An 18,151-nucleotide genomic window follows, 5' to 3' on the forward strand; every position below is an offset into this window, starting at 1 on the left:
GTCTCTGATTGAGGCCCATGACAAGGTGGCAGCTAACTGTCTCTCTCTCTCTCTCTCTCTCTCTCTCTCTCTCTCTCTCTCCAGTCTCTGATTGAGGCCCATGACAAGGTGGCAGCTAACTGTCTCTCTCTCTCTCCAGTCTCTGATTGAGGCCCATGACAAGGTGGCAGCTAACTGTCTCTCTCTCTCTCTCCAGTCTCTGATTGAGGCCCATGACAAGGTGGCAGCTAACTGTCTCTCTCTCTCTCTCCAGTCTCTGATTGAGGCCCATGACAAGGTGGCAGCTAACTGTCTCTCTCTCTCTCTCTCCAGTCTCTGATTGAGGCCCATGACAAGGTGGCAGCTAACTGTCTCTCTCTCTCTCTCTCTCCAGTCTCTGATTGAGGCCCATGACAAGGTGGCAGCTAACTGTCTCTCTCTCTCTCTCTCCAGTCTCTGATTGAGGCCCATGACAAGGTGGCAGCTAAATGTTATGAGATGCCGTCGGAGGTGAACAGTAATGCCATGGCGACCGGCCCACTCATGCCCGCCGACGCCGTCAGGATAATTGGCATTCAGAAGAAGGCTGGCGAACCACTAGTGAGTTAATGAGTCCCAAATGGCACCTTATTCCTTATATAGTGCACTACTTTTGACCAGGGACCAATAGCTGGGCTCCGGTCAATAATGGTGCAAAATGTAGGGAACAGGGTACCATTTAGGACATAGTCTCAGACATTACCAATCAATCTGCAAGATCTGGATGACTGTTCATAGTTTGTAGTTAGCAGGTTAGGTACATGGAATATTTAAATCCCTTCTCATGCATTAACCTCTCTCTCTCTCTCCATTCTCTCAATCCCCCTCTCTTCCTCTTCTCCTCCTCAGGGCGTAACGTTCAGGGTGGAACGCGGGGAGCTGGTGATCGCCAGGGTCCTGCATGGCAGTATGATCGACCGGCAGGGCATGCTGCACGCGGGCGACGTGATCAGGGAGGTGAACGGGCGTGAGGTGGGCAGCGATCCCAAGGAGCTGCTGGAGCTGCTGAGGGACTGCCAGGGGGGCATCACCCTCAAGATCCTGCCCAGCTACCGTGACACTCCAGCACCACCACAGGTGAGAACAGGGTCATATTTATTAGTGAAACGAAGCAAAATGTTTAACAACAGAAAACAAAAATGTTTCTTGTTGTCCAGATTCAGTTTGTTATTGGCCAGATTTCAGGTAGGTCCCTCAGTTTCAGTTAGCTTCCATTCACATCCTAATGACAACAACACGGGTGGCTAATCATCCTCCTCTTGGAGGGACATTGGGAATGTAGAGTTTTTGCAGCAACACACCCGACTCAGTTCATTGAGGTGATTCAGCCGATTAGTAGAGTCAGATGTGTTAAAGCAGGGCAGGACCAAAAGCCCGCCCCAACAAGTAGCTCTTCAGGAGGAGGGCTGGTTCCCCACTAGGTCAAAGAGGCTGTAATAATGATACTGTTAAATATTAGGAGGAGGGCTGGTTCCCCACTAGGTCAGAGAGGCTGTAATAATGAAACTGTTAGATATTAGAAGGAGGGCTGGTTCCCCACTAGGTCAAAGAGGCTGTAATAATGAAACTGTTAGATATTAGGACGGCTGGTTCCCCACTAGGTCAGAGAGGCTGTAATAATGATACTGTTAGATATTAGGAGGACGGCTGGTTCCCCACTCGGTCAGAGGGGCTGTAATAATGATACTGTTAGATATTAGGAGTACGGCTGGTTCCCCACTCAGAGAGGCTGGTCAGAGGGGCTGGAATAATGATACTGTTAGGGGCATGGCCCTTCTAATATCTATCTCCTATTGAGAACCTGTTTCTGCACCTGGGCTGTACAGGTCAGAGGAAGTGTGTACAGTAAATACACTGCAGTTGTCTCTTGGTCATATTTTATTTTTGCTTTTGCAGTGTAGATTATGTTTTTTGGCGGGAATCTGTACTTTACTATTGATGTTTTTGACAACTTTTACTTCACTACATTCTTAAAGAAAATATGTACATTTTACTCCAAACATTTCCTCTGACACCCAAAAAGTACTTATTACATTTCAAATGCTTAGCAGGACAGGAAAAAGGTCCAATTCACACACTTCCCAACCGCCTCTGATCTGGCAGACTTGCTCATCATAAATGCTTCATTTGTAAAGGATGTCTGAGTGTTGGAGTGCCCCTGGCTAGCTGTACATTTACAGAACTAGAACATGGTGCTGTCTGCTTTTCTATAGTAAAAAATCATTTGAAATTATTTATACTTTTACATTTTGAAACTTAAGTATATTTTAACAATTACATTTCATTTTGATACATATTTATAACCAACACTTTGACTTTTACTCAAGTAGTATTTTACTGGGTGACTTTTACTTGAGTAATTTTCTATGAAGTTATCTTTGACTTTTTCCATCACTGTGTTTTTGTACCTGTCAGAGTGGTTGAGGGGGAGACGGGGTTGACCTGGTCCTAACCCAGAATGACAGGGCACTGAGCTGGAACTGTTACCCTGCCTGGGACACACTGGTCCTATTAATACACTTCATGGAATAACTGGGGCACTGAGGAGAGGGAGGAAGAGAGGGAGCGAGGAAGAGCAAGGAGGAGGAGGAGGAGGAGGGAGAGAGTATGAAAGAGAAAGAAAGCCTATCTGGGGGATGAAGAGGAGTAAAGGAAAGGACAGCTGATCTGGGACCTTATGTAGGACAGGGCTCTCCAACCCTGTTCCTGGAGAGATGCAGTCCTGTAGGACAGGGCTCTCCAACCCTGTTCCTGGAGAGGTGCAGTCCTGTAGGACAGGGCTCTCCAACCCTGTTCCTGGAGAGATATGGTCCTGAAGGGCAGGGCTCTCCAACCCTGTTCCTGGAGAGATATGGTCCTGAAGGGCAGGGCTCTCCAACCCTGTTCCTGGAGAGATATGGTCCTGTAGGGCAGGGCTCTCCAACCCTGTTCCTGGAGAGATGCAGTCCTGAAGGGCAGGGCTCTCCAACCCTGTTCCTGGAGAGATGCAGTCCTGTAGGACAGGACTCTTCAACCCTGTTCCTGGAGAGATATGGTCCTGTAGGGCAGGGCTCTCCAACCCTGTTCCTGGAGAGATGCAGTCCTGTAGGACAGGGCTCTTCAACCCTGTTCCTGGAGAGATATGGTCCTGTAGGGCAGGGCTCTCCAACCCTGTTCCTGGAGAGATGCAGTCCTGTAGGACAGGGCTCTCCAACCCTGTTCCTGGAGAGATGCAGTCCTGAAGGGCAGGGCTCTCCAACCCTGTTCCTGGAGAGATGCAGTCCTGAAGGGCAGGGCTCTCCAACCTTGTTCCTGGAGAGATATGGTCCTGTAGGGCAGGGCTCTCCAACCCTGTTCCTGGAGAGATGCAGTCCTGAAGGGCAGGGCTCTCCAACCCTGTTCCTGGAGAGATATGGTCCTGTAGGGCAGGGCTCTCCAACCCTGTTCCTGGAGAGATATGGTCCTGAAGGACAGGGCTCTCCAACCCTGTTCCTGGAGAGATATGGTCCTGTAGGGCAGGGCTCTCCAACCCTGTTCCTGGAGAGATGCAGTCCTGAAGGGCAGGGCTCTCCAACCCTGTTCCTGGAGAGATGCAGTCCTGTAGGACAGGGCTCTTCAACCCTGTTCCTGGAGAGATATGGTCCTGTAGGGCAGGGCTCTCCAACCCTGTTCCTGGAGAGCTATGGTCCTGTAGGACAGGGCTCTCCAACCCTGTTCCTGGAGAGATATGGTCCTGTAGGACAGGGCTCTTCAACCCTGTTCCTGGAGAGATATGGTCCTGTAGGGCAGGGCTCTCCAACCCTGTTCCTGGAGAGATGCAGTCCTGTAGGACAGGGCTCTCCAACCCTGTTCCTGGAGAGATGCAGTCCTGAAGGGCAGGGCTCTCCAACCCTGTTCCTGGAGAGATGCAGTCCTGAAGGGCAGGGCTCTCCAACCCTGTTCCTGGAGAGATGCAGTCCTGAAGGGCAGGGCTCTCCAACCCTGTTCCTGGAGAGATATGGTCCTGAAGGGCAGGGCTCTCCAACCCTGTTCCTGGAGAGATATGGTCCTGTAGGGCAGGGCTCTCCAACCCTGTTCCTGGAGAGATATGGTCCTGTAGGGCAGGGCTCTTCAACCCTGTTCCTGGAGAGATATGGTCCTGAAGGGCAGGGCTCTCCAACCCTGTTCCTGGAGAGATATGGTCCTGTAGGGCAGGGCTCTCCAACCCTGTTCCTGGTGAGATATGGTCCTGAAGGGCAGGGCTCTCCAACCCTGTTCCTGGAGAGATATGGTCCTGAAGGGCAGGGCTCTCCAACCCTGTTCCTGGAGAGATATGGTCCTGTAGGGCAGGGCTCTCCAACCCTGTTCCTGGAGAGATACGGTCCTGTAGGGCAGGGCTCTCCAACCCTGTTCCTGGAGAGATACGGTCCTGTAGGGCAGGGCTCTCCAACCCTGTTCCTGGAGAGATACGGTCCTGAAGGGCAGGGCTCTCCAACCCTGTTCCTGGAGAGATATGGTCCTGAAGGGCAGGGCTCTCCAACCCTGTTCCTGGAGAGATATGGTCCTGAAGGGCAGGGCTCTCCAACCCTGTTACTGGAGAGATATGGTCCTGAAGGGCAGGGCTCTCCAACCCTGTTCCTGGAGAGATATGGTCCTGAAGGGCAGGGCTCTCCAACCCTGTTCCTGGAGAGATATGGTCCTGAAGGGCAGGGCTCTCCAACCCTGTTCCTGGAGAGATACGGTCCTGAAGGGCAGGGCTCTTCAACCCTGTTCCTGGAGAGATGCAGTCCTGTAGGACAGGGCTCTCCAACCCTGTTCCTGGAGAGATGCAGTCCTGTAGGACAGGGCTCTCCAACCCTGTTCCTGGAGAGATATGGTCCTGAAGGGCAGGGCTCTCCAACCCTGTTCCTTGAGAGATATGGTCCTGAAGGGCAGGGCTCTCCAACCCTGTTCCTGGAGAGATATGGTCCTGTAGGACAGGGCTCTTCAACCCTGTTCCTGGAGAGATATGGTCCTGTAGGGCAGGGCTCTCCAACCCTGTTCCTGGAGAGATATGGTCCTGTAGGACAGGGCTCTTCAACCCTGTTCCTGGAGAGATATGGTCCTGAAGGGCAGGGCTCTCCAACCCTGTTCCTGGAGAGATATGGTCCTGTAGGACAGGGCTCTTCAACCCTGTTCCTGGAGAGATATGGTCCTGAAGGGCAGGGCTCTCCAACCCTGTTCCTGGAGAGATATGGTCCTGTAGGACAGGGCTCTTCAACCCTGTTCCTGGAGAGATATGGTCCTGTAGAGTGTTTGTTTTTCTCTGTAGATTCTCACAGTACAGACTGTAGAGTGTTGGGCTGTTGGTGATTTACAATCTGAAGATGTTGTTGTTAAACACCCCTCCTATTTCCTTTTTTCTACCTGAAGCTGTAACTATGGTAACACAGACCTTGTTTTCTAGGTGCATCTGAAACCCCACTTTAACTACAGCCCAGCCACAGACAACCTGATCCCCTGTAAGGAGGCTGGCCTGGCCTTCTCTAAAGGAGATGTTTTGCACATCGTCAACAGAGAGGACCCTAACTGGTGGCAGGTAGGTACTGCTGACCACAGAACAGCCCTTAACTGGGTTATTCATCCATAATCCACAGGTCCTCATGCCTTACTGCTCAAATATATGGCTCAGCTACTACTTTCAGAGGAACGTTCTATTAGACTCGGGGTTGAATGACTTTCCCACATCCACCCCTAGGCACTTGATCTGAAACAACTGGATGGAGAGATGCAATATGGTAATAGGTCCGTGCTCCATCTTGCCTTCTTTTGATTCGCTAGGTGGAACTTTTAATTAGGGATGCACGATATATCGGAATCGGACGATATTAGCTAAAAAAATGCCACCATCGGTATCGGCCCGATGTTTAGTTTAACGCCAACGTTAAAAACCCATGTCAAAGCTGCCGTGCATACCTGTATAACGTAGGTAGATGACATGCATACCTACATAACGTAGGTACATGACGTGCATACCTATATAACGTAGGTACATGACGTGCATACCTATATAACGTAGGTAGATGACATGCATACCTATATAACGTAGGTACATGACATGCATACCTACAGGTATATAACGTAGGTAGATGACATGCATACCTACAGGTATATAACGTAGGTACATGACATGCATACCTACAGGTATATAACGTAGGTAGATGACATGCATACCTATATAACGTAGGTAGATGACGTGCATACCTATATAACGTAGGTAGATGACGTGCATACCTATATAACGTAGGTAGATGACGTGCATACCTATATAACGTAGGTAGATGACGTGCATACCTATATAACGTAGGTAGATGACGTGCATACCTATATAACGTAGGTAGATGACGTGCATACCTATATAACGTAGGTAGATGACGTGCATACCTATATAACGTAGGTAGATGACGTGCATACCTATATAACGTAGGTAGATGACGTGCATACCTATATAACGTAGGTAGATGACGTGCATACCTATATAACGTAGGTAGATGACGTGCATACCTATATAACATAGGTAGATGACGTGCGTACCTATATAACGTAGGTAGATGACGTGCGTACCTATATAACGTAGGTACATGACGTGCGTACCTATATAACGTAGGTAGTTGATGTACATACCTATATAACGTAGGTAGTTGATGTACGTACCTATATAACGTAGGTAGTTGATGTACATTCCTATATAACGTAGGTAGTTGATGTACATTCCTATATAACGTAGGTAGTTGATGTACATACCTATATAACGTAGGTACATGACATGCATACCTATATAACGTAGGTACATGACATGCATACCTATATAACGTAGGTACATGACGTAATGACGCCACGTAACATGTAGCGCTACACTTGCAACACAGCATTCCTAACCTAGTCCACAATGCGTGCTGTGTGGATGGAGCAGTCAAGTCCAGCAGTCATTTGAAAGAGGAAGAACATTTCAGAGAGACAACTCAAAGGTGAAATCCATTAGTGGCAAGATAATGGGATTCATTGCCCTTGACAATCAACCGTTCTCTGTCGTGTGGGTGATGTTGGCTTTCGCCGACTGGTTGAGCACCGGTACACACTACCAAGTGCGCTGTTGTTCAGATGTTGCCCTACCGGAGTTACAGTCACAGCTTCACCACATGCTATGGAACACCGTTTGGGTCGTTTTGCGTGTCAAATAACACTTCCACAATAACACTATTTTATGCTTTAAATAAGCTTTTAATTTGCCATGTAAAATAATAGCTTCTATTGTAGAATGTTGTGTGTTCTGAGTTTACAAGCCAAGCGCCACCACTACTATCAGTAGCACTGTCAAAGCTGTACAAGGTTCTGCGTTTACAAGCCAAGCACCACCACTACTATCAGTAGCACTGTCAAAGCTGTACAAGGTTCTGCGTTTACAAGCCAAGCACCACCACTACTATCAGTAGCACTGTCAAAGCTGTACAAGGTTCTGCGTTTACAAGCCAAGCACCACCACTACTATCAGTAGCACTGTCAAAGCTGTACAAGGTTCTGCGTTTACAAGTCAAGCACCACCACTACTATCAGTAGCACTGTCAAAGCTGTACAAGGTTCTGCGTTTACAAGTCAAGCACCACCACTACTATCAGTAGCACTGTCAAAGCTGTACAAGGTTCTGCGTTTACAAGCCAAGCACCACCACTACTATCAGTAGCACTGTCAAAGCTTGTACAAGGTTCTGCATTTACAAGCCAAGCACCACCACTACTATCAGTAGCACTGTCAAAGCTGTACAAGGTTCTGCATTTACAAGCCAAGCACCACCACTACTATCAGTAGCACTGTCAAAGCTGTACAAGGTTCTGCGTTTACAAGCCAAGCACCACCACTACTATCAGTAGCACTGTCAAAACTGTACAAGGTTCTGCGTTTACAAGCCAAGCACCACCACTACTACCAGTAGCACTGTCAAAGCTGTACAAGGTTCTGCGTTTACAAGCCAAGCACCACCACTACTATCAGTAGCACTGTCAAAACTTGTACAAGGATCTACGTTTACAAGCCAAGCACCACCACTACTACCAGTAGCACTGTCAAAGCTGTACAAGGTTCTGCATTTACAAGCCAAGCACCACCACTACTATCAGTAGCACTGTCAAAGCTGTACAAGGTTCTGCATTTACAAGCCAAGCATCACCACTACTATCAGTAGCACTGTCAAAGCTGTACAAGAAATGTCTGCAAACACCGGCCACGAACGACGTGTTTACAATACCACGTTGGTAATAAAGCATCATTTGTTCAACCGCAACTTCTGGGGTAGCTAGTCTTAGCTTGGTACCTAGCTAGCACCAATACAACCAGCCTGAAAACAATGACCAGTAGAAACTGCAGTCATTTTCACTATTCTTAGCAATGATTTTAGGTGTCCTTGTGATTAAGTATTAGCTAGGTAGTATCTTGTTGTTCCCCTATTGAAATTGAACTTCAGTTCATGAAGATAAATAGCTATGCAGCTACTTAACCTTGTTTCCCATAGCTATATTATAAGCAGCCAGCTAGCTTCATCTGGCTCGTGAGTCTCAACGGGACCGGGTTATTTGTTGTGAAGCTAGCAGCAATAAGGATCAGGCACAATAGAGGAGTTTGCGGTTTGCCTTCAAAATAAAAGCACCCCTTTGAAAGTGATGCCGAAGGTTACAATTGGTGGAATCATGCCATATTTTGACTAGATAATGTGGAGCAATGAAATGGGGTATCAGTCTACTCGGTGACACCCACAGAACACAACTGTGAAGTTGTGAAGAGTTTACGCAAATATTAGCGTTGTAGCTCTTATCGCGGGACTGTGACTGTGTGAAATCATCTCCACAGTCAGCCTATTGTGTGTGTTGACATTCATATTACACTGTACAATTTTACCTAAGGATTGGGGATCAATGAAATGGGGTATCGGTCTACTCAATACCCAATATATTTTTTCAAAACATCCACACAGTATAGGTTGACAATAAATGTGGCTCAATTCACAGTTGTTTCAGAGTCCCGCAATGGAGCTACAACACTAATGTTCTCTGGGTGTCACTGAGGAGACTGATGCACCATGTCATTGATCCACAATCCATTGGTAAGGCTGTACAGTGAAATAAGGATGCCCACAATGCAATTCTAAAGTATTTATTTATTTATTTATTTAACGAGGCAAGTCAGTTAAGAACAAATTCTTATTTTCAATGACGGCCTAGGAACAGTGGGTTAACTGCCTGTTCAGGGGCAGAACGACAGATTTGTACCTTGTCAGCTCAGGGATTCAAACTTGCAACCTTTCGGATACTAGTCCAACGCTCTAACCACTAGGCTACCCTATTACATCCAGTGTAGTTTCAAACGCTTTTGTCTTTTGTTGATTTTATATAACATTCCAACCTCATTTAGCATGATCTATTAAACTACGCCATAATTATACTATTTGTATTCATTTGCATCACTGTCAATGGCATACTTTTATTTTGAAGGCTAACCGCAAATGAAATACGAGTGATTTAGTGTAATAATTACATTTTAAAAAATGAGTGAACGAGTTAGATTATCATGTGACATGCAGTCATATCCTGATTGGTCAACAAGCTTATATGACACATCAAAAAAAGTTTTTATTTGACGTGTAACTTTTTTGACACGCAAAGACCCAAACTGCGTTCCATAGAAATCCTGGTTGAGAATGAAACGAATAAACAACACAACAAGTAAGTGAAATGAATATGTTTTGATTATGTTTTACTGGTAATGGGGACATACGTAATCGCCAACAAAATAACTTTTTGGTCAGTGTGTGTAACCTTTATTTAACTGGGCAAATCAGTTAAGAACAAATTCTTATTTACAATGACAGCCTACCACGGCCAAACCCAGACAACGCTGGGCCAATGTTGTGCCACCCTATGGGACTCCCAATCACGGCTGGATGTGATACAGCCTGGATTCAAACCAGGGACTGTAGTGATGCTTCTTGCACTGAGACACAGTACCATAGACCGCTGCGTCCACGTGTGTGTGTTAACTATTTAACTGTACTAGAATGAGAAACAGGAAGTAGCATGTCTCTGACCTCACATCCTGTCCCTCAGGCAGTCAACATTGTGGGAGGAGCCACAGGACTGATCCCCAGTCAGTTCTTAGAGGAGAAGAGGAAGGCCTTTGTGACGAGAGAATGGAATGGATCAGGTACATTTCTGACTATGTAAAGTGACATTGGGTGTTTTGAAAAGTGCTTAAAATGTAATGATTATTACGTAGTTAGACTTCTTTACACCCGCCTATATAACTCAGAACACTGCCTGGTTCAACTAAGGTGAAATGGAATTGTAACACACATCTCTATACTCAAAAGTTCTGACATCTACCCCAAAATCATATCTTCTGCCCACCTGAAAAGTAGTGTACTATATACACACAGCCTAATATTCCCATGACAGTTTATTTCTCAAATTATCACATTAGGCAACAAAGTATAGGCTGAATACACACTCTAATAAATAACCTCTAATAAACCCCCCCCCTCCCCCTCTACTTCCCCTCTACTTGTGTCCACAACTCAGACATACTTAGGAAATATGTTTACTCTGGTGCCCTCTTGTGGTTCAGTGAACTTTTAATGTGTGTTGTTCCTCCCAGGTGTTCTCTGTGGGACACTAACAGGAAAGAAGAAGAAGAAGAAGATGATGTACCTGATGTCCAAGAATGCAGGTGAGTTCAGCAGCCGTTAGACCTCTCTGATCCAGCTGTTAGACCTCTCTGATCCTGCTGTTAGACCTCTCTGATCCAGTCATTAGACCTCTCTGATCCTGCTGTTAGACCTCTCTGATCCAGTCGTTAGACCTCTCTGATCCTGCTGTTAGACCTCTCTGATCCAGTCATTAGACCTCTCTGATCCTGCTGTTAGACCTCTCTGATCCAGTCATTAGACCTCTCTGATCCTGCTGTTAGACCTCTCTGATCCTGCTGTTAGACCTCTCTGATCCAGTCATTAGACCTCTCTGATCCTGCTGTTAGACCTCTCTGATCCAGTCATTAGACCTCTCTGATCCTGCTGTTAGACCTCTCTGATCCAGTCATTAGACCTCTCTGATCCTGCTGTTAGACCTCTCTGATCCTGCTGTTAGACCTCTCTGATCCTGCTGTTAGACCTCTCTGATCCAGTCATTAGACCTCTCTGATCCAGTCATTAGACCTCTCTGATCCTGCTGTTAGACCTCTCTGATCCTGCTGTTAGACCTCTCTGATCCTGCTGTTAGACCTCTCTGATCCTGCTGTTAGACCTCTCTGATCCAGTCATTAGACCTCTCTGATCCTGCTGTTAGACCTCTCTGATCCTGCTGTTAGACCTCTCTGATCCTGCTGTTAGACCTCTCTGATCCTGCTGTTAGACCTCTCTGATCCTGCTGTTAGACCTCTCTGATCCTGCTGTTAGACCTCTCTGATCCTGCTGTTAGACCTCTCTGATCCAGCTGTTAGACCTCTCTGATCCTGCTGTTAGACCTCTCTGATCCTGCTGTTAGACCTCTCTGATCCTGCTGTTAGACCTCTCTGATCCTGCTGTTAGACCTCTCTGATCCTGCTGTTAGACCTCTCTGATCCTGCTGTTAGACCTCTCTGATCCAGTCATTAGACCTCTCTGATCCTGCTGTTAGACCTCTCTGATCCAGTCATTAGACCTCTCTGATCCTGCTGTTAGACCTCTCTGATCCTGCTGTTAGACCTCTCTGATCCAGTCATTAGACCTCTCTGATCCTGCTGTTAGACCTCTCTGATCCAGTCATTAGACCTCTCTGATCCTGCTGTTAGACCTCTCTGATCCAGTCATTAGACCTCTCTGATCCTGCTGTTAGACCTCTCTGATCCTGCTGTTAGACCTCTCTGATCCTGCTGTTAGACCTCTCTGATCCAGTCATTAGACCTCTCTGATCCAGTCATTAGACCTCTCTGATCCTGCTGTTAGACCTCTCTGATCCTGCTGTTAGACCTCTCTGATCCTGCTGTTAGACCTCTCTGATCCTGCTGTTAGACCTCTCTGATCCAGTCATTAGACCTCTCTGATCCTGCTGTTAGACCTCTCTGATCCTGCTGTTAGACCTCTCTGATCCTGCTGTTAGACCTCTCTGATCCTGCTGTTAGACCTCTCTGATCCTGCTGTTAGACCTCTCTGATCCTGCTGTTAGACCTCTCTGATCCTGCTGTTAGACCTCTCTGATCCAGCTGTTAGACCTCTCTGATCCTGCTGTTAGACCTCTCTGATCCTGCTGTTAGACCTCTCTGATCCTGCTGTTAGACCTCTCTGATCCTACTGATAGACCTCTCTGATCCTGCTGTTAGACCTCTCTGATCCTGCTCTAAAGGGCTTCAGTTCACCCTGTGGGCGTTGTTATACTGATAACAGTAGTGGGCGTTGTTATACTGATAACAGTAGTGGGCGTTGTTATACTGATAACAGTAGTGGGCGTCGTTATACTGATAACAGTAGTGGGCATTGTTATACTGATAACAGTAGTGGGCGTCGTTATACTGATAACAGTAGTGGGCGTCGTTATACTGATAACAGTAGTGGGCGTTGTTATACTGATAACAGTAGTGGGCGTTGTTATACTGATAACAGTAGTGGGCGTTGTTATACTGATAACAGTAGTGGGCGTCGTTATACTGATAACAGTAGTGGGCGTTGTTATACTGATAACAGTAGTGGGCGTTGTTATACTGATAACAGTAGTGGGCGTTGTTATACTGATAACAGTAGTGGGCGTTGTTATACTGATAACAGTAGTGGGCGTCGTTATACTGATAACAGTAGTGGGCGTCGTTATACTGATAACAGTAGTGGGCGTCGTTATACTGATAACAGTAGTGGGCGTCGTTATACTGATAACAGTAGTGGGCGTCGTTATACTGATAACAGCAGTGGGCGTCGTTATACTGATAACAGCAGTGGGCGTCGTTATACTGATAACAGCAGTGGGCGTCGTTATACTGATAACAGTAGTGGGCGTCGTTATACTGATAACAGTAGTGGGCGTCGTTATACTGATAACAGTAGTGGGGCGTCGTTATACTGATAACAGCAGTGGGGCGTCGTTATACTGATAACAGCAGTGGGCGTCGTTATACTGATAACAGCAGTGGGCGTCGTCGTTATACTGATAACAGCAGTGGGCGTCGTCGTTATACTGATAACAGCAGTGGGCGTCGTTATACTGATAACAGCAGTGGGCGTCGTTATACTGATAACAGCAGTGGGCGTCGTTATACTGATAACAGCAGTGGGCGTCGTTATACTGATAACAGCAGTGGGCGTCGTCGTTATACTGATAACAGCAGTGGGCGTCGTCGTTATACTGATAACAGCAGTGGGCGTCGTCGTTATACTGATAACAGCAGTGGCGTCGTCGTTATACTGATAACAGCAGTGGGCGTCGTCGTTATACTGATAACAGCAGTGGGCGTCGTCGTTATACTGATAACAGCAGTGGGCGTCGTCGTTATACTGATAACAGCAGTGGGCGTTGCTATCAGTAACTTGTTGTTGACCAGAGCCATCACATGTTGTTGACCAGGCCTGGCTCCCCAGTGGGTGATTCTATGCCGAACCATGGCTGTGCCCCTGCCCAGTCATGTGAAATTCTTAAATTAGGGTCTAATGAAATTATTTAAATTGACAGTTAACTGACTCAGTAAAATTGTTGAAATTGCGTTTTTATATTTTTGGTCAGTAGTTATGTGTTAGTTTTATTACTGAGCAAACTAAGCTGATGGTGGTAGTGTGTCTGTTGTCGTGACGACCAGAGTTTGACCGCCACGAGCTGCAGATCTACGAAGAGGTGGCCAAGATGCCTCCATTCAAGAGGAAGACCCTGGTTCTGATTGGTGCTCAGGGAGTGGGCAGGCGCAGCCTGAAGAACAGACTGATCATCATCAACCCCCTGCTCTATGGAACCACCGTCCCCTGTGAGTCCCAGTCCCCCCTGTGTGTATATCAACCCCCTGCTCTATGGAGTCCCAGTCCCCCGTGTGTGTGTGTGTGTGTGTGTGTGTGTGTGTGTGTGTGTGTGTGTGTGTGTGTGTGTGTGTGTGTGTGTGTGTGTGTGTGTGTGTGTGTGTGTGTGTGTGTGTTTCAGGGGTACAGCAGGAGATGACAAACTTCAGTCTCCTATGGATGAATGAGATCTTTCCTCGCCCCTCTTTCTCTCCTCACCCCTCCTGCAATACCTCCCTCAATCTCCTTACCCCCTCTCACTCTCTCCTCGCCCTCCTCCTTACCTCCCTCAATCTCCTTACCCCCCTCACTCTCTCCTCGCCCTCCTCCTTACCTCCCTCAATCTCCTTACCTCCCCTCAATCTCCTTACCCTCACTCTCTCCTCGCCCTCCTCCTTACCTCCCTCAATCTCCTTACCCCCCTCTCACTCTCTCCTCGCCCTCCTCCTTACCTCCCTCAATCTCCTTACCCCCCTCTCACTCTCTCTCCTCGCCCTCCTCCTTACCTCCCACCATTTCCTCACCTCCCTCCAGTCACGTCTCGGCCTGCTCGGGAGGAGGAGAGAGACGGCCAGTCGTATTGCTTTGTGTCTCGGTCCCAGATGGAGACAGACATTAAGGCCCGTCGCTACCTGGAGCATGGAGAGTACGATGGAAACCTCTACGGAACCAAGATGAACTCCATCCACGAGGTGGTGGACGAGGACGTACCTGCATACTGGACGTTAACCCACAGGTAGGTCTGACACACACACATTTCACACAGTCAGGATTTATTCATTTTAAAGGTCCAGTTCTGTCAAAATGGGATTTTCCTGTGTCCTTATATTACTGCACTTAGGTTGGAATAATACTGTAATGTGAACATCATGATCATGCCTTTTAGTGTAAGAGCTGATTGAAAAGACCGCCTGAAATTTCTAGCTTGTTTTTGTGGGATTGAGTTTTGGTCTGCCTGGTGACATCACCATGTGGAAAATGAGTTAATAGACCAATAAGAAAGAGAGTTCCAAACCTCTCTGCCAATAACAGCTAGTTCTCAGTTTCCCCTCCCCATTCAGACCACTCCCAGACAGTTCTTTGAGAAATTACTTTTGCTAAGAAGCTATTTTTGTTTCTTTTTGACTATTTTGATTGAAAATAATGACAGTAAGGGACCTAATTTGTTACCCAGAAATAATTTGATATTGAGATAAAGACAGCTGCATGGGTCATAAGCAAAAACCTGAATAAGCATGATGTGTGTTGATGGGTTGTGTGTGTTGATGTTGTGTTGATGGGTTGTGTGTGTTGATGGGTTGTGTGTGTTGATGGGTTGTGTGTGTTGATGGGTTGTGTGTGGATGGGTTGTGTGTGTGTGTGGATGGGTTGTGTGTGTGGATGGGTTGTGTGTGTGTGTGGATGGGTTGTGTGTGGATGGGTTGTGTGTGTGTGTGTGTGTGTGTGTGTGTGTGTGTGTGTTGATGGGTGTGTGTGTGTGTGTGTGTGTGTGTGTGTGTGTGTGTGTGTGTGTGTGTGTGTGTTGATGGGTTGTGTGTGTGTGTGTGTGTGTGTGTGTGTGTGTGTGTGTTGATGGGTTGTGTGTGTGTGTGTGTGTGTGTGTGTTGATGGGTTGGTTGTGTGTGTGTGTGATGTGTGTGTGTGTGTGTGTGTGTGTGTGTGTGTTGATGGGTGTTGTGTGTGTGTGTGTGTTGATGGGTTGTGTGTGTGTGTGTTGTGTTGATGGGTTGATGGGTGTGTGTGTGTTGATGGGTTGTGTGTGTGTGTGTTGATGGGTTGTGTGTGTGTGTGTTGATGGGTTGTGTGTGTGTGTTGATGGGTTGTGTGTGTTGATGGGTTGTGTGTGTGTGTGTGTTGATGGGTTGTGTGTGTGTGTGTGTTGATGGGTTGTGTGTGTGTGTTGATGGGTTGTGTGTGTGTGTGTGTTGATGGGTTGTGTGTGTGTGTGTGTGTGTCGTCAGGCGCTGAAGCAGTTGAAGACAGCAGAGTTCATGCCGTTTGTGGTGTTTGTTGCTGCTCCACAACTGGACACACTAAGAGCTATGCACAAAGCCGTGGTGGACGCTGGACTCACCACCAAACTGCTCACGGTCAGTCTCTGGATGTTGGTGGATCTGTGCACAATTCTGAGTGTTGCAGTTATTCAGATGATAATCACTGATGGAAACCTCTCGCTCTCCGGTCTCGCTCTCCCCCTCCACTCGCTCTCCCCCTCCACTCGCTCTCCCCCTCCACTCGCTCTCCCCCTCCACTCTCGCTCTCCCCCTCCACTCTCGCTCTCCCCCTCCACTCTCGCTCTCCCCCTCCTCTCGCTCTCCCTCACTCTCGCTCCCCCTCCACTCTCGCTCTCCCCCCCTCCTCTCCCCTCCACCCCTCCACTCTCGCTCTCCCCTCCACTCTCGCTCTCCCCCTCCACTCTCGCTCTCCCCCTCCACTCTCGCTCTCCCCTCCACTCTCTCTCTCCCCCTCCACTCTCTCTCTCCCCCTCACTCTCTCTCTCCCCTCCACTCTCTCTCTCCCCCTCCCAGGAGACAGATCTGAAGAAGACGGTGGATGAGAGCGCCAGGATCCGCCGGGCCTACAGCCACTACTTTGACCTGACCATCGTTAACGACAACCTGGACAAGGCCTTTGAGCAGCTGCAGGCGGCCGTGGAGCAGCTGTGTTCTGAGCCCCAGTGGGTCCCTGTCAGCTGGGTGTACTGAGAGACACAGCCTGGTTAGGCTGCTCCCTACTGGGCTGGAGGACACGACGCCCACTGCTGGGCCCAGGAGCACATGGAGACTTGGAAGAGGTTGTCCCTAACCACCACGGTTGGGGTCAATTTTAATTCTGGAATTTGAGGAAGTAGATGAACTACAATTCCACATTTTTCCCATTGAGGAAAAGTGGAATGTCAGTGAACTTCCTAAATTGACTGAATTGAAATGGAATTGACCCCTACAGGGATGTGAGAGCTAAGGACCCATTGAGACTTATGTTTGTATGGGACTTTACCATGCAGCCCCAGTGGAGCCTAGCCTCACCCTGTCTAGCACCACTCCGCCTAGCCTCACCTAGCCTAGCCTCACCCTGTCTAGCACGACTCCGCCTAGCCTCACCCTGTCTAGCACGACTCCGCCTAGCCTCACCTAGCCTAGCCTCACCCTGTCTAGCACGACTCCGCCTAGCCTCACCTAGCCTAGCCTCACCCTGTCTAGCACGACTCCGCCTAGCCTCACCTAGCCTCACCTAGCCCCACCCTGTCTAGCACCACCCCACCTAGCCTCACCCTGTCTTGCACGACTCCGCCTAGCCCCACCCCCGCCTAGCCTCACCTAGCCCCACCCTGCCTAGCCCCTCCAGGCTCAGTCTGCTCTGCACCACAGGCCCCATCTGCACACTATGCAACTCTCTGGATATGTCCAAAATAGCACCCTATTCCCTATGTAGTGCACTACTTCTGACCAGCACTACATAGGGAGTAGGGAGCCATTCGGAATAGAACCAATGTTCACAATACACAAGAATAACTTTATTTATTGAACATAGTTTTCTAACTTTAACTTGACTACCTTTCTGTTCATATGGATATGGAACGAGAAACAAAATCATGGATTTGAGGATATTTTAAAAATATTTAATGTTTTATTTTATCACTGTTGGTTGCTCACAACTACTACAATATTTCTCATAACGTTTAGAACAATAATACAAGTGTATTTATTCTGAAAGATGTGAAGAGGGCTTGCTTTGTGACGATACCTCAGTGTGTTAAAACTCTTTCTCAGTTTACATTGCATACAATACTTCATCTCCTGGCCTCGTGTCCCAAATGGCACCCTATTCCTTATATAGTGCACTACTTTCACCGGAGCCTTATCAGCCCTGGTCAAAAGTAGTGCACAACATAGAGAATAGGGTGCCATTTGGGACGCACAACCGGTCTCACATCACCTCTGAACCCTCCATGTAGAATAACAGCCATGTTCTCTCTTTAAGGCAGACTAAGGCCTGAGAGAGAGGTGGTAATATCACATCTGTGATATAAAGGTCTTTGTTGCTGTTTCATAATGTAGGCTAATTGTTACTCCGCTTTCTGTATTACCAGATTGTGAATGGTTTCATTAAAGGTCGACTCAGCGAGATGTCGTTGCACAAAGTTAA

General features: G+C 47.7%; 1 pseudogene; it reads left to right on the forward strand.

Annotated features, from left to right (window-relative positions):
- LOC124027206 overlaps positions 1-18,151 on the forward strand; it is a 26,142-nt pseudogene extending 7,991 nt beyond the window's left edge.

The sequence above is a fragment of the Oncorhynchus gorbuscha genome, unplaced genomic scaffold, assembly GCF_021184085.1.
Source record: "Oncorhynchus gorbuscha isolate QuinsamMale2020 ecotype Even-year unplaced genomic scaffold, OgorEven_v1.0 Un_scaffold_2993, whole genome shotgun sequence".
NCBI classification, from domain to species: domain Eukaryota; kingdom Metazoa; phylum Chordata; class Actinopteri; order Salmoniformes; family Salmonidae; genus Oncorhynchus; species Oncorhynchus gorbuscha.